Raw genomic sequence first — 12,252 nt, forward strand, 5'->3', positions numbered from 1 at the left:
AATCTGAATATCCTACCACCTCAAGATGATTTGTATGTTGGAATGTAAGCATATAACTTTCAGTTTTCTTCAAATATCTCATAACTTTCTTAACTGCTTTCCAATGCTCTTGTCCTGGATTAGACTGAAATCTGCTAAGGACACTTACTGCGTAGGCTATATCCGGTCTAGTGCAAACTTGAGCATACATCAAACTCCCCACAGCACTAGTATATGGGATCATCTTCATAGACTCCCTTTCCAACTCATTCCTTGGACATTGAGTTTTGTTAAACTTATCTCTTTTTATGATAGGTACATCACCAGGTGCACAATTCTGCATATTAAACCTTTCTAGAACACGTCGTATATAAGATTTCTGAGAAAGTCCCAATAAACCACGATTTCTATCACGATGTATTTCAATACCAAGTACATAGGAAGCTTCTCCAAGATCTTTCATCTCAAAATTAGCAAACAACATTTTCTTTGTCTCATGAAACAACCCTAAGTTACTGCTAGCAAGCAGAATGTCATCAACATACAGTACAAGGAAAATGAAATTTCTTCCACTGGTTTTAAGATAAATGCATTGATCAATAGTATTTTCAACAAAATCAAGAGACGTCACAACCTCATCAAACTTCAAATACCACTGTCGAGATGCTTGCTTGAGACCATATAAGGATTTGTTTAACTTACACACCAAGTTTTCTTTTCCTTTTACAACAAAACCTTCAGGTTGTTTCATATAAACCATTTCAGAAAGATCTCCATTCAAAAATGCAGTCTTAACATCCATTTGATGAAGCTCCAAATTATAGTGTGCCACAAGAGCCATGATAATTCGAAAGAATCTTTCGACGAAACAGGGGAGAAGGTTTCAACATAATCAATGCCTTCTCATTGAGTGAAACCTTTTGCAACTAATCTCGCTTTCTTTCGCTCAACATTTCCTTTTGAATATAATTTACTTTTGAAAATCCACTTGTTACCTACAGCCTTAGCATCTGGAGGAAGTTCAACAAGATCCCAAACTTTATTCCTTTCCATGGAATTCATTTCATCTTCCATGGCAGCTATCCAATTATCTGCATCACGACTTGTCAATGCTTGGTTATAAGTTACAGGATCAACAATATGCCCAATATTAAAATCGCTCTCCAATAAATATGTAACATAATCACTGGGCAATGCAGATCTTCTTTCCCTTTGTGATCTCCTAACTTGTGGCTGAGGAACCGATTCAATCATTGTTTGAGGAATTGGAGATTCCTCCTGGTTCCTCGATTCTTCATTAACAACTTCAATTGATTGGGAACCAACTCTTTCCTGTATGATGGGAACTGGAACAACAACTTGATTAGGTTCAACAAGAATTTCTCTCAACGTGGAACTCCCACTATTTCCAAAATCGTTCTCCAGAAACTTAGCAGTAATGGACTCCACAATTCTAGTGCCGCGATTTGGACAGTAAAACTTATATCCCTTTGATCTATCCGGATACCCAATAAAGTAGCCAGGAGTTGATTTAGGGTCTAATTTCTTTTCAAATGGATTATAAATCCTAACCTCAACTGGACATCCCCAAACTTTAAAGTGAGCCATACTTAGCTTACGTCCTGTCCATAATTCAAAAGGTGTCTTTGCAACAGCTTTACTTGGAACTCTGTTCAAAATATACATAGCTGTTTTCAAGGCTTCACCCCACAAATATTCAGGCAAATTTGTTCTACTCATCATACTTCTAACCATATCTTTTAGAGTTCGATTACGTCTTTCAGAAACACCATTCTGCTCAGGTGTCCCTGGCATGGTGTATTGGGGTACTATTCCACACTCTTGTAAAAATTTTGCAAAATCACCCATATTTTGACCAGACTCGTCATATTTCTCATAGTACTCACCACCTCAATCAGATCTTACAACTTTGATACTTTTCCCACATTGTTTCTCTACTTCCAGTTTGAAAACTTTGAATTTCTCAAGTGCATGTGATTTGTCGTTAATCAAATAAACATATCCATATCATGAAAAATCATCAATGAAAGTTATAAAATATTTATTCCCATATATAGTGGAAAGCAAAGGTCCACTGATATCAGTGTGAATTAAGTCCAAAATTCCATTACTCCTAGTCGAACCCTTCCTCGTAGACTTAGTTAACTTTCCTCTTATACAATCTATTCAAGTGTCAAAAGCAAAGAAGTTTAAGGAAGGAAGTATCTCATCTTTTACTAATCTTTCCATTCTATCCTTAGAAATATGACCCAATCGCTTATGTGACAACATAGAGGATGATTCACGAATTAAAGCCCTTTTCTTTGATACATTTGTAACACATGAAACATCACCAAAAGAAGCCAAAGATAATTTATATAAACCATCACATAAAATGTCATTTTCAATCAAACGAGAGTCATTAAATAACTTAACCATTCCATTACCAAAATTAAATGTAAAACCACAAGCATCAAGTTTTGGTATAGAAATTAAATTCCGTCTCATCTGCGGTACATAAACTGTATTTTCCAAAACAAGATAAAAATCAGACTCTAAAGTTAACTTCACTCCTCCTATGAATTCAACCTTCACTTGGAATCCATTTGCAACGCTCAAGCTTACTTCATTCTCACTTGGCCTCCGTTTGCTTATGAATCCCTGCAAGGAATTCGCAATATGAATACTAGCTCCTGAGTCTAACCACCAAGAATTCAAAGGCACATCTACTAAAGAAGACTCAAAACAAACTAAGGCCAAGGGAATACCTGAAGAACTCTTCTTCTTTTCTAACCAAGTCTTGAACTTAAAACAATCTTTCTGCCAGTGACCCTTCCTTTTACAGAACTTGCATTGATCATTTTTCTTTATCACTCCTTTGGGACCACTAAAATTTTTTATTCTGTTGACTTCGGTGAAACTTATTACCCTTACGAAACTTAGATTTATGATTATGAGAAGGCCCCTTATTCTGTGATGGCTGAAAAGCTAATTGCACAGTTTCAACAGTTTCACGGCGCATCCTATACTCTTCTTGGGCACACACTGCTATGAGGTCATTCAAATTCCACTTATCCCGCTGAGCATTGTAAGCAACCTTAAGCTGATTAAACTTGCTAGGAAGGCTATTCAAAACATGATAGACCAGGAAAGGCTCCGCAATGGGAATGTCAAGAGCCTTTAGCTTAGATGATATATTTATCATTTTCATGACATGCTCCCGAACACCACTTGTACCATCATATTTCATGCTCATAAATTTATCCATCAGATCCCCAGTTTCGGCTTTATCAGACTCAATAAATTTTTCTCCTATGACATCCATAAAATTTTTGGCATTTTCATTATCAGGGATGGCACTTAGAATGGAATCAAATATCGATCGCTTAATGATTTTCAAACATAGTTTGTTGGCCCTTTCCCACTTTTCATGCTCGGCTACATATTCAACGATACTCTTATCTGTGGGGTTTTCAAGCTTTTTCTCCATTGCAAAATCCAAGCCCAAAAGACCAAGTGCTATTTGTACGTCTCGTTTCCATCTCACATAGTTATTCCCAGTCAAAGTTTCAATAGCAGACATTTGATTCGAAAGAGATGAGGCATTATAAACTGTGGAAACATAAAATATCGCTCTTAATATCATCCAAACTTAATGCATGCAATCAAATGGATGATGAAATATCCAACTAATTAATATGGGCTATTAATTAGATAATCCGTAATTTAAATCGAAACATAGGAATTTTATTACGGTAAGAGCCTAGGTGCATCATCATAAAGTCACATTTGGGTCGACAATACAACATGCTATAAAGTACTCTTAAAACACATTATGTAGCCAGTTAACAAAATTACATTGGTTTTCGAAATTCCAACACCTTTGGGTAGAAGGAAATTTCTAAACCAAAAATAAGCTGTTAACTTTCTCATGCCATTTTCCAAAAATATTACATATAATAACACCTTTTGGCAAGATATTATGTGCAATAAATCAAAAGTTGTTGGGCAAAAATATATGTATTTTTCTTTTGTAGAGAAAATCGAATAAATAATAATGAGTGTGCTACTTTGACAACTACCACCCATTTTTATTTCAAAATATTTCTCTTAGTGGAAAAATAAGAATCGTTTCAATGCCCATGAAAATTTAATCACAAAACAATAATTATGTAACAAATCATAATTATTAATCGATAAATGGCAAAATTTATATGTGATTTGAAAACAAAACGGGCAATAAAATTCAATATTTCAATATATATAAAAATTGAAATTTAAACGCGCAAATATTGGCAATATTTAAATACATAATCATTTGAATGAAATAATACAAAAGTCGTCAATTAAATTATTATTATTATTTAATATATTTCAATCGAGTCAATTATTAAATAAATTTTTTTTTTTTTTAACCGGGTCAAAAATTAAAATTTTAGGGTCAAAACTTTAAAAGTTCAAATTAAGAACCCCTTATTGAAAATTGCATTTTAACCCAAATAAAAAATTAAAATCAGGTCCTTCAATATTTAAGATTGCGTGACAGATCCTCACTTTAAAAATTACAACATGACCACAATCAGTTAATTGCAGACAGGGGCCTTTAATTTCTTAAATTACAACATAGCCCCCGTCTCCTTTATTCAACCCGTTTCACAGCTTTTTGCATTTTGTAGAACATGACAGTGAAACATATATGGTAAAATCCACACACAAATTCAACCCTAATTTCAACAATCCCATTATAATGAAAAATGGAGACAAAAAGAGGGGGAAAGTTCACCAAACTCACAAATCCCATAATAATGAAAAACCAGAGAAATAATCCCAGAAGCCAAAACAAAAATACGCTTAAAAAATCAAAACAGCTTTATCCACCAAGAAAGTCACAGAATCAAATTCCAAAATCCTATACACGCATATATACAGAAATAGGATTCCTGTTGGGCTACGATGGTAAGGGCTATGGTGCATGTGGGTTTTGTTGATTAGGGGAAAACCATGGGTGATTTTGGATTTCTTTTCTTATAGCTATACAATGAATGAACATGTATATGCACAGAACACGTAAAATCAATTACAATTTTTTTTTTTTTTTTTTTTTTTTTTTGAAAAGCAATCAAAACTAAAGTAAATTGTCAATGGTAAATTCAAGCAGACAGAGGCAAGTGGGAATATTGGAATGGCTATTGGGTCTCCTTTTGATAGTAAAACATTGAGCAATTAATATTCAATTGCCAAAAAAGAAAAACCTGAATTCTTGGCTTCTTCAAGATAACAAAAATTTCAATGAAAATGAAATTATATAGACATGCAAACACATATAGATAAAGACCTTGAAGAAGTGAGAAAATTGTGGGTTTCTCTTTCCTTTATGCGGACGCAGGAGGGTGGGAAAGAAAAAGGAAGCACTTACTTTTGGGTTATTTGCTCAATTAACAAGGAAGCAAATTTTTAATCTTGGATGTCGAAAGTTGAATTATAAATATTTCTATAAAGGATTCTAATCTTAGCATGAAGACTCTGATACCAATTGTTAATATTTATTTATAATCATGCTAAGAACAAGAATCACATAATAATAAATTGATAAATCGAATTCATACATGCGGAAGCCATTGTTGATATGAATAATTGTTGTAATAGCAGCCAAGATCTTCCCCTCATTGCTCCTCACAAAGTAATAGCTATCAATGGGGCAAGCCAATAAAACATATGGAGAGGAGAGGGGACCTAGCCTTTATATATAGGAAATAATTGAGCCGTCCCATTACGACTAGAATTCTAATTAGGATTTATTTCCGGCCCACATACTTTAAATTACCACATCAAATTAATTACAACTCGTAAGGTGTAAAAGGCCCAATTGATCACTTAGTAAATTTGGCTCAAACACAAATATCATTATGAGCCATATATCTAACCCGTAAAATTTTGCAGTCGAATGTGAAGCCAACATATGAAATTATTAATTATTCCAACAGTTTGGTCCTATATATTACTAGTAAGTGTTACAAGTGTGATGATATTTTCAACACTACATCACAGAACGAGATAATTAGTTAATTGATTTGCTTCATAAAAACTATTGAATCATTAGCCATTTACATACTTGATTTGATCAGTTCCGTTCACCCAACAAAATGAGAGCGAATGAAGAAGTTAATTTTACTAAATACTACTTATACTTAAGCTAAAAGAAAACTTTGAAAATTCTAGAAAAGTATTGATGTGAACCTGAATAGCTAGATCGCTATTAAACCCACAAAAAAAATAATATAAATAGAACTCAATTACAAATTTGCGGACCAAACAACTAATAGTATATTAAACTATTGACCTTTTGATCACGAAACTTATAAATTTAATCCGGATTTGGATTTAACCCAACCAATTAATGAATCAAACAACCCCAAGGTAACAAAGACACGAAGGACCTTTTGATTACACAATTAACTGAATCTTACCTAGTTTTAAACGCCACAAGATCGCGAAATCTTGATAAGTTCGGTTGTTCCACACAAGAACAAATATTGGAAGCGAAAAAACCTCTCGAATTAATTCTCAAAAATCAAAGTCTTAGAATACAATAATGAAATAAATTTTCTATTTATACTAAAATCTAGAAATATGGACAAAAACCTGATTTAAGAGTCCTAAAATAATAAACTTGCCAAAAATAAGAAATTAAGTCAAAATAGGATTTAAGAGTCCTAAAATAATAAACTTGCCAAAAATAAGAAATTGAGTCAAAATAGGATTCTCGCGAGAAAATTGCAAATTTGGTCCCGAAATATACCATGCGGCGGACTTTGGCATAGCCCAGATCATATCATCCCCTCTCTCTTCGAAAAGATTCGACCTCTAATCTGGACCTGGTTCATAGACTATGCTTCTTCCATCTGCTTGACCACTATCCAGCCCTCGCTTGAAATTGTCATATCTCGCGATGCCATGGTTGATTGACCCCTCGTCGATGCTCCATAATTGCTCCAATTGTTGCACCTCAATGGGATACTCAAGTGACACTTCCTCACATAATAAATTTTTATGTTTCTGCACCATAGAATTATACAAATTGGGGAGGGATATGTTAGCCTTCACCAACTCACTTCCACCACTATTCCCACTCTTCTTTGCATAAACGCTCTCCTTTCATGTTTCTTTCATTTTTCCCCATCGCCTTTCAATTTCAACTGATCATCATACACTTGTTGTAGTGTCAAAGGGACAAGTGTAATTATTTTCCCATCCATGTCAAAACTGTACCTATTTCTAAATCCATCATGCTTCACCTTCCTATCGTATTGCCAAGGCCTACCCAATAATATATGCCCCGCATCCATAGGCACAATATCACACAACACTTCATCCTTATACCTTCCAATTAACAAATTCAATAACATCCTCTTATTCACCTTAACCTCTCCACGATCATCCAACCACTGTAATCTATATGGTTTTGGGTGTTTAATTGTTCTTAAACCTAACTTCTCGATTAATGTGGTACTAGCTAAATTTGTGCAACAACCTCCGTTAATTATTAAATTACATACCTTATTTTCCACGTGGCATCGTGTGTGGAAAATATTCTCCCGTTGTTGCTCCTCTTCATCCACCTTGATTTGCCAACTGAGTGCACGTATCACCACAATACGTCCCCTTCAACCGGATACTCCATCCCGTTATCATCATTAACATCTTCTAACTTCAGTATTCCATCTTCATCACTGTCACTCACCACTTCCCCATTGTCTTTCAAAATCATAGTTCGTTTGTTTGGACACTGAGAAGTAATGTGTCTTGTCTCCAAGCACTTGATGTCCCAATTCCTAGGTTGCTGTGATTCCGCCTTTGGTGCAACCTTGTTAGCGTTGTTATCCTTCCCCTAGGTGGTTCAATTTTATTGTTGATGTACCGATCCGGGTCTCTGTACCCAAATCGTTAGCTTACGTACTATCCGTTTTAGGTGGGCCTTGCGCCCACTACATGAGTTCGAATCCTGGGGACGCGACATAAAGCCGTGAGGGGTAAGTGGGCGCAAGGCCCACCCAAAGCGGACAATAAGCTAACGGGTTGGGCACAGAGACCTGGGTCGTTACATGCATCAGTACACATCCCAAACCCTATTTGGATGCATCACTATATATAACAAATCCATCTGACCCTCTGGTATAGCTAAAACTGGAGCTGTGACCAGTTTCTGTTTCTGTTCTTGAAAACTCTCCTCACATTTCTCAGTCCATTGAAATTTTACACCCTTTCTAGTTAATTGGGTCATTGGCCTAGCTATTTTGGAGAATCCCTTGATGAATCTCCGATAATAACTGGCTAGTCCCAAGAAACTACGAACTTCTCCTATATTCGTTGGTCTGGACCAGTTTGTTATCGCTTCAACTTTACTAGGGTCCACTTCAATCCCTTGTGCCGTAACCATATGTCTAAGGAAAACTATACGATCAAGCCAAAATTCACATTTATTAAATTTGGCATACAACTTTTCCTGTCGTAGTGTCTCTAACACGATCTTGAGTTGTTTTTCATGTTGATCATTATTCCTTGAATACACCAAAGTGTCATCAATGAAGACAATGACAAATTGATCTAAATATTTGTGGAATACCCTATTCATTAAATTCTAAATACTGTAAGAGCATTTATTAATCCAAAGGGCATTACCGTGAAATCATAATGACCATAGCGAGTTCTAAATGTTGTCTTTGGAATGTCATCTGCCTTCACCTTCAGTTGATGATAGCCTAACCTCAAATCAATTTTGGAAAATACTATTGCACCCTTCAACTGATTAAAGAGATCTTCAATCCAAGGAGTTGTTCTTGATTGTCAATCGATTCAGTTCTCTATAATCAATACATAATCTCATGGATCCATCGTTCTTCTTCACAAACAAAATCGGTGCCCCCCAAGGAGATGTACTTAGTCGGATGAAACCTTTATCCTACAACTCTTGCAACTGTATCTTTAATTCTTGTAATTTTTTTGGCGCCATCCTGTATGGAGCTTTAGATACTGGAGTTGCGCCAGCCATGAGGTCAATTGTAAACTCCAATTGCCTATTAGGTGGTGCGCCAAGTAAGTCGTCAGGAAATATATCAATGAAATCTCGTACAATTGGCACATTACCAATAGTAAGCTCTGATTGCTGCGTTCCATGTATACTCACCAAAAATTCTTGGCAAGATCTTTTCTTTAATATATTTTCTGCCTTCATGGCGACACGAGTCGAGGTAAAGACTTAACTCGTACAGCGAAAAATCGAAACTCATCCTCTCCAAGCCACTAAAAAACTACTTCCTTTTCGAAACATTGAATGATTGCGTGATTGTTTCCCAACCAATCCATTCCTAGAATAACGTAAAAGTCTTTCATGTCTAAAAGGTATAGATAAGCTACAAATTCTTTTCCTTCAGTTACTAATTTTACTGCCTTAACGATCTGATTGGTATTCAAAATTCTATCGGATGGGATGAAAATTTCTAGAACACTATCAGATTTTTCACATACAGTACATGATTTAGCAATAAATGCGATAGAGATAAATGAATGAGTAGCTCCGGAGCCTATAAGAACATATGCAGATAATTCAGACATTGATAGAATACCTGCCATTACATTCGGATCCTCTGTTGCCTCTTATCGGGTTAAAGCAAAGACTTTGGCTTTCACTTTCTTGCCCTATTCATTATCCTTCTTAGGTGGGTATGCCTTGCAGTCCGGGGCAAAATGACCTTCTTGGCCACAACGATAGCACATATTTTTTCCCAAACAAGCACTCCCCTCCATGGGCCTTGTTGCACTTTGGGCACGTGGAGTAACTTTATTTGGTTTACTTGATCCTAATCCTATATTGAACTTTTTAAATTGTCTAAATCCTTTCACTTTATTCGATCCATTCCACTTTGTTTTCCATATGATTCATTATTCTTCTCAATCATTCGATCCATTTCTAGACGATCAGAAATTGACTGCGCCCACTGAAGTACTTCACTATAGGTGGTCGTATGGTGAGATGTCATGATTCCTCCAATCTCTAGACCCTTATGTGACAAACATGACTAGAATTTATCAGACCGGTAGAAAGGCCACGGCTTATAGAGCAGCATTGAACCGTAGGTCCATCATTCAATCTTATGAGAATTTCGTGACTGAGCCGACTCGTCCACTTGTCGAACACGTGCAAGACATCTATGAAAGATGTATGGCAGCTGTGAAGGCAGGACTGGAGATCACACATATTTAGGCTGTAAATAATCTCGTACACTCACTTCCACCTCAATGGGGGAGACATGAGAGTTATGGTTAGGAATGAGATGTTAGAAGGTAACCCCCCCAGAGCATCCAAACACGATTGAGTTTGATATATATTGTCAGACCCTTCTAGATAGGTGGAATGAAAGTTTAGAACCCCAACTAGAGGTTGGGAATGAGCTCGATGATGAGCCAGAACCAGAACCTCAAATTGAATCGGACCCAGAGGAAGATCCCGAATGGGAGCATGAGGATGACTTTGGGCTGGAATTAGAGAACAATCATGAACATGAACCTGAGCCACTGGTTGAGATAGACGTAGAGTCCGAGCCTGAGGCAGAAGACTCTTCCGAAGATGAAGCTCCATTAAAGAAGATTTGCAGAATTCATAGGAATTAGAAACTTAGATTTCATTTCCTTAGTACTGTGATATCTCTTCCTTTATGTTACTGGAAAAAAAAACGCGCATTTTTTTGTAACGACCCGGGTCTCTGTACCCAAGCCGTTAGCTTACGTACTGTCCACTTTGGATGGCCCTTGCACCCACTTACCCCTCACGGTTTTCTGTTACGTCTCCCAAGATTCGAACTCATGACCTTTCCCTTAAGTAAGATTTAAGTTGAATCCTGGTACCAATTAAATTGCCGTTACAGTTGACAATAGCCCCCATCAACCTTCTCTTCATCCCACCTAGACCTTCAAGATGAATAAGGCCCCTGTTGATTCCTAGCTCCCCCTTTTCTCTTCAACTGCCTCTCAACCTTCATTGCTACATGCAACATATCCTCCAGTTCCACGTAATGCTGCAATTCAACAACATTGGCGATGTCCCTGTTCAACCCATTCAGGAATCGTGCCATGGTGGCTTCCCGGTCCTCCTCCACATTAGCTCAAAGCATTAGAATTTCCATCTCTTTATGGTAATCCTCCACATTCATTGACCTTTGGTACAATCCCTGCAACCTTTGATGAAGCTCCCTATAATAGTGGTCAGGCACAAACCGTTTTCTCATCATCGCTTTCAACTCATCCCAAGTAGTTATCGGCCTCTCCCTATTCCTTCGCCGTGAAGTAACCAACTGATCCCACCAAGTGATGGCGTAATCAATGAACTCCAAGACTGCAAGCTTTACTTTCTTCTCCTCTGAGTAGTTGTGGCACTCAAATATCAACTCCACCTTTTTTCTCCCACTCAAGAAATGCCTCTAGGTCACTCCTACCCCGAAATGTCGGAATTGACATTTTAATGCTACCCATACCTCCATCATTGTTGTCTCCCTCATAGTTTCTACCCCTTCGTTCAAACCTACCACCTCTATTCCTCGTCCGTCCCATCTCTATTTCTTCAAATTCATCATCATCCTATTCACTATCATACCCATATTCATTTTGCATATTCACCCTTGGCTCTCGTCTAGCCGGCCTCCTAGCATGTGGCACGTCTGCCTGTTGACCTCGGCTACGGTTTGTAACTGCCGCGTTAAGCTTGTCCAACCTATTTTCCATATTTATCATCATCCGTTGCACCAAGTCATCCTGCATGTTGATTTGATTACCGTTTCAGCTAGAATTTGATCCTTCCCTATCAGACATTGCTCACAATTTTTCGCCTCACCAAAGTTCACTCGGGACTCACTCAATATTAGGCTTTTACCCTCAATTGAACTCACCACTCAGCCTTTTACTACTCAAGCTTCCAATCAATGTCCAAAGAATAATTTTCGAACTCAACCTGAATGATTCTTGTGGAATTCTAATTGAATTGTGCAGATTCAAGATTAGGAAGAAAAATGACTAAAGTATTAAATCGAATTTTTGGACGGACTCAAAAATTTTTTTTATCAATGAACAGTACAGTACAGATGAATAGTAACAGTAATTTTTTTTCCCAAAAACACAAAACAATTAGATTACTAAAAACTTTTAGATCTAGAACTTAAACTTAATGGGAAACACAAAGAACAACGAAGAAAAACTCAAACAAAGACTCCAAAAAAAAGGGTA

This window comes from Olea europaea, chromosome 18 (assembly GCF_002742605.1).
Source record: "Olea europaea var. sylvestris chromosome 18, O_europaea_v1, whole genome shotgun sequence".
NCBI classification, from domain to species: Eukaryota; Viridiplantae; Streptophyta; class Magnoliopsida; order Lamiales; family Oleaceae; genus Olea; species Olea europaea.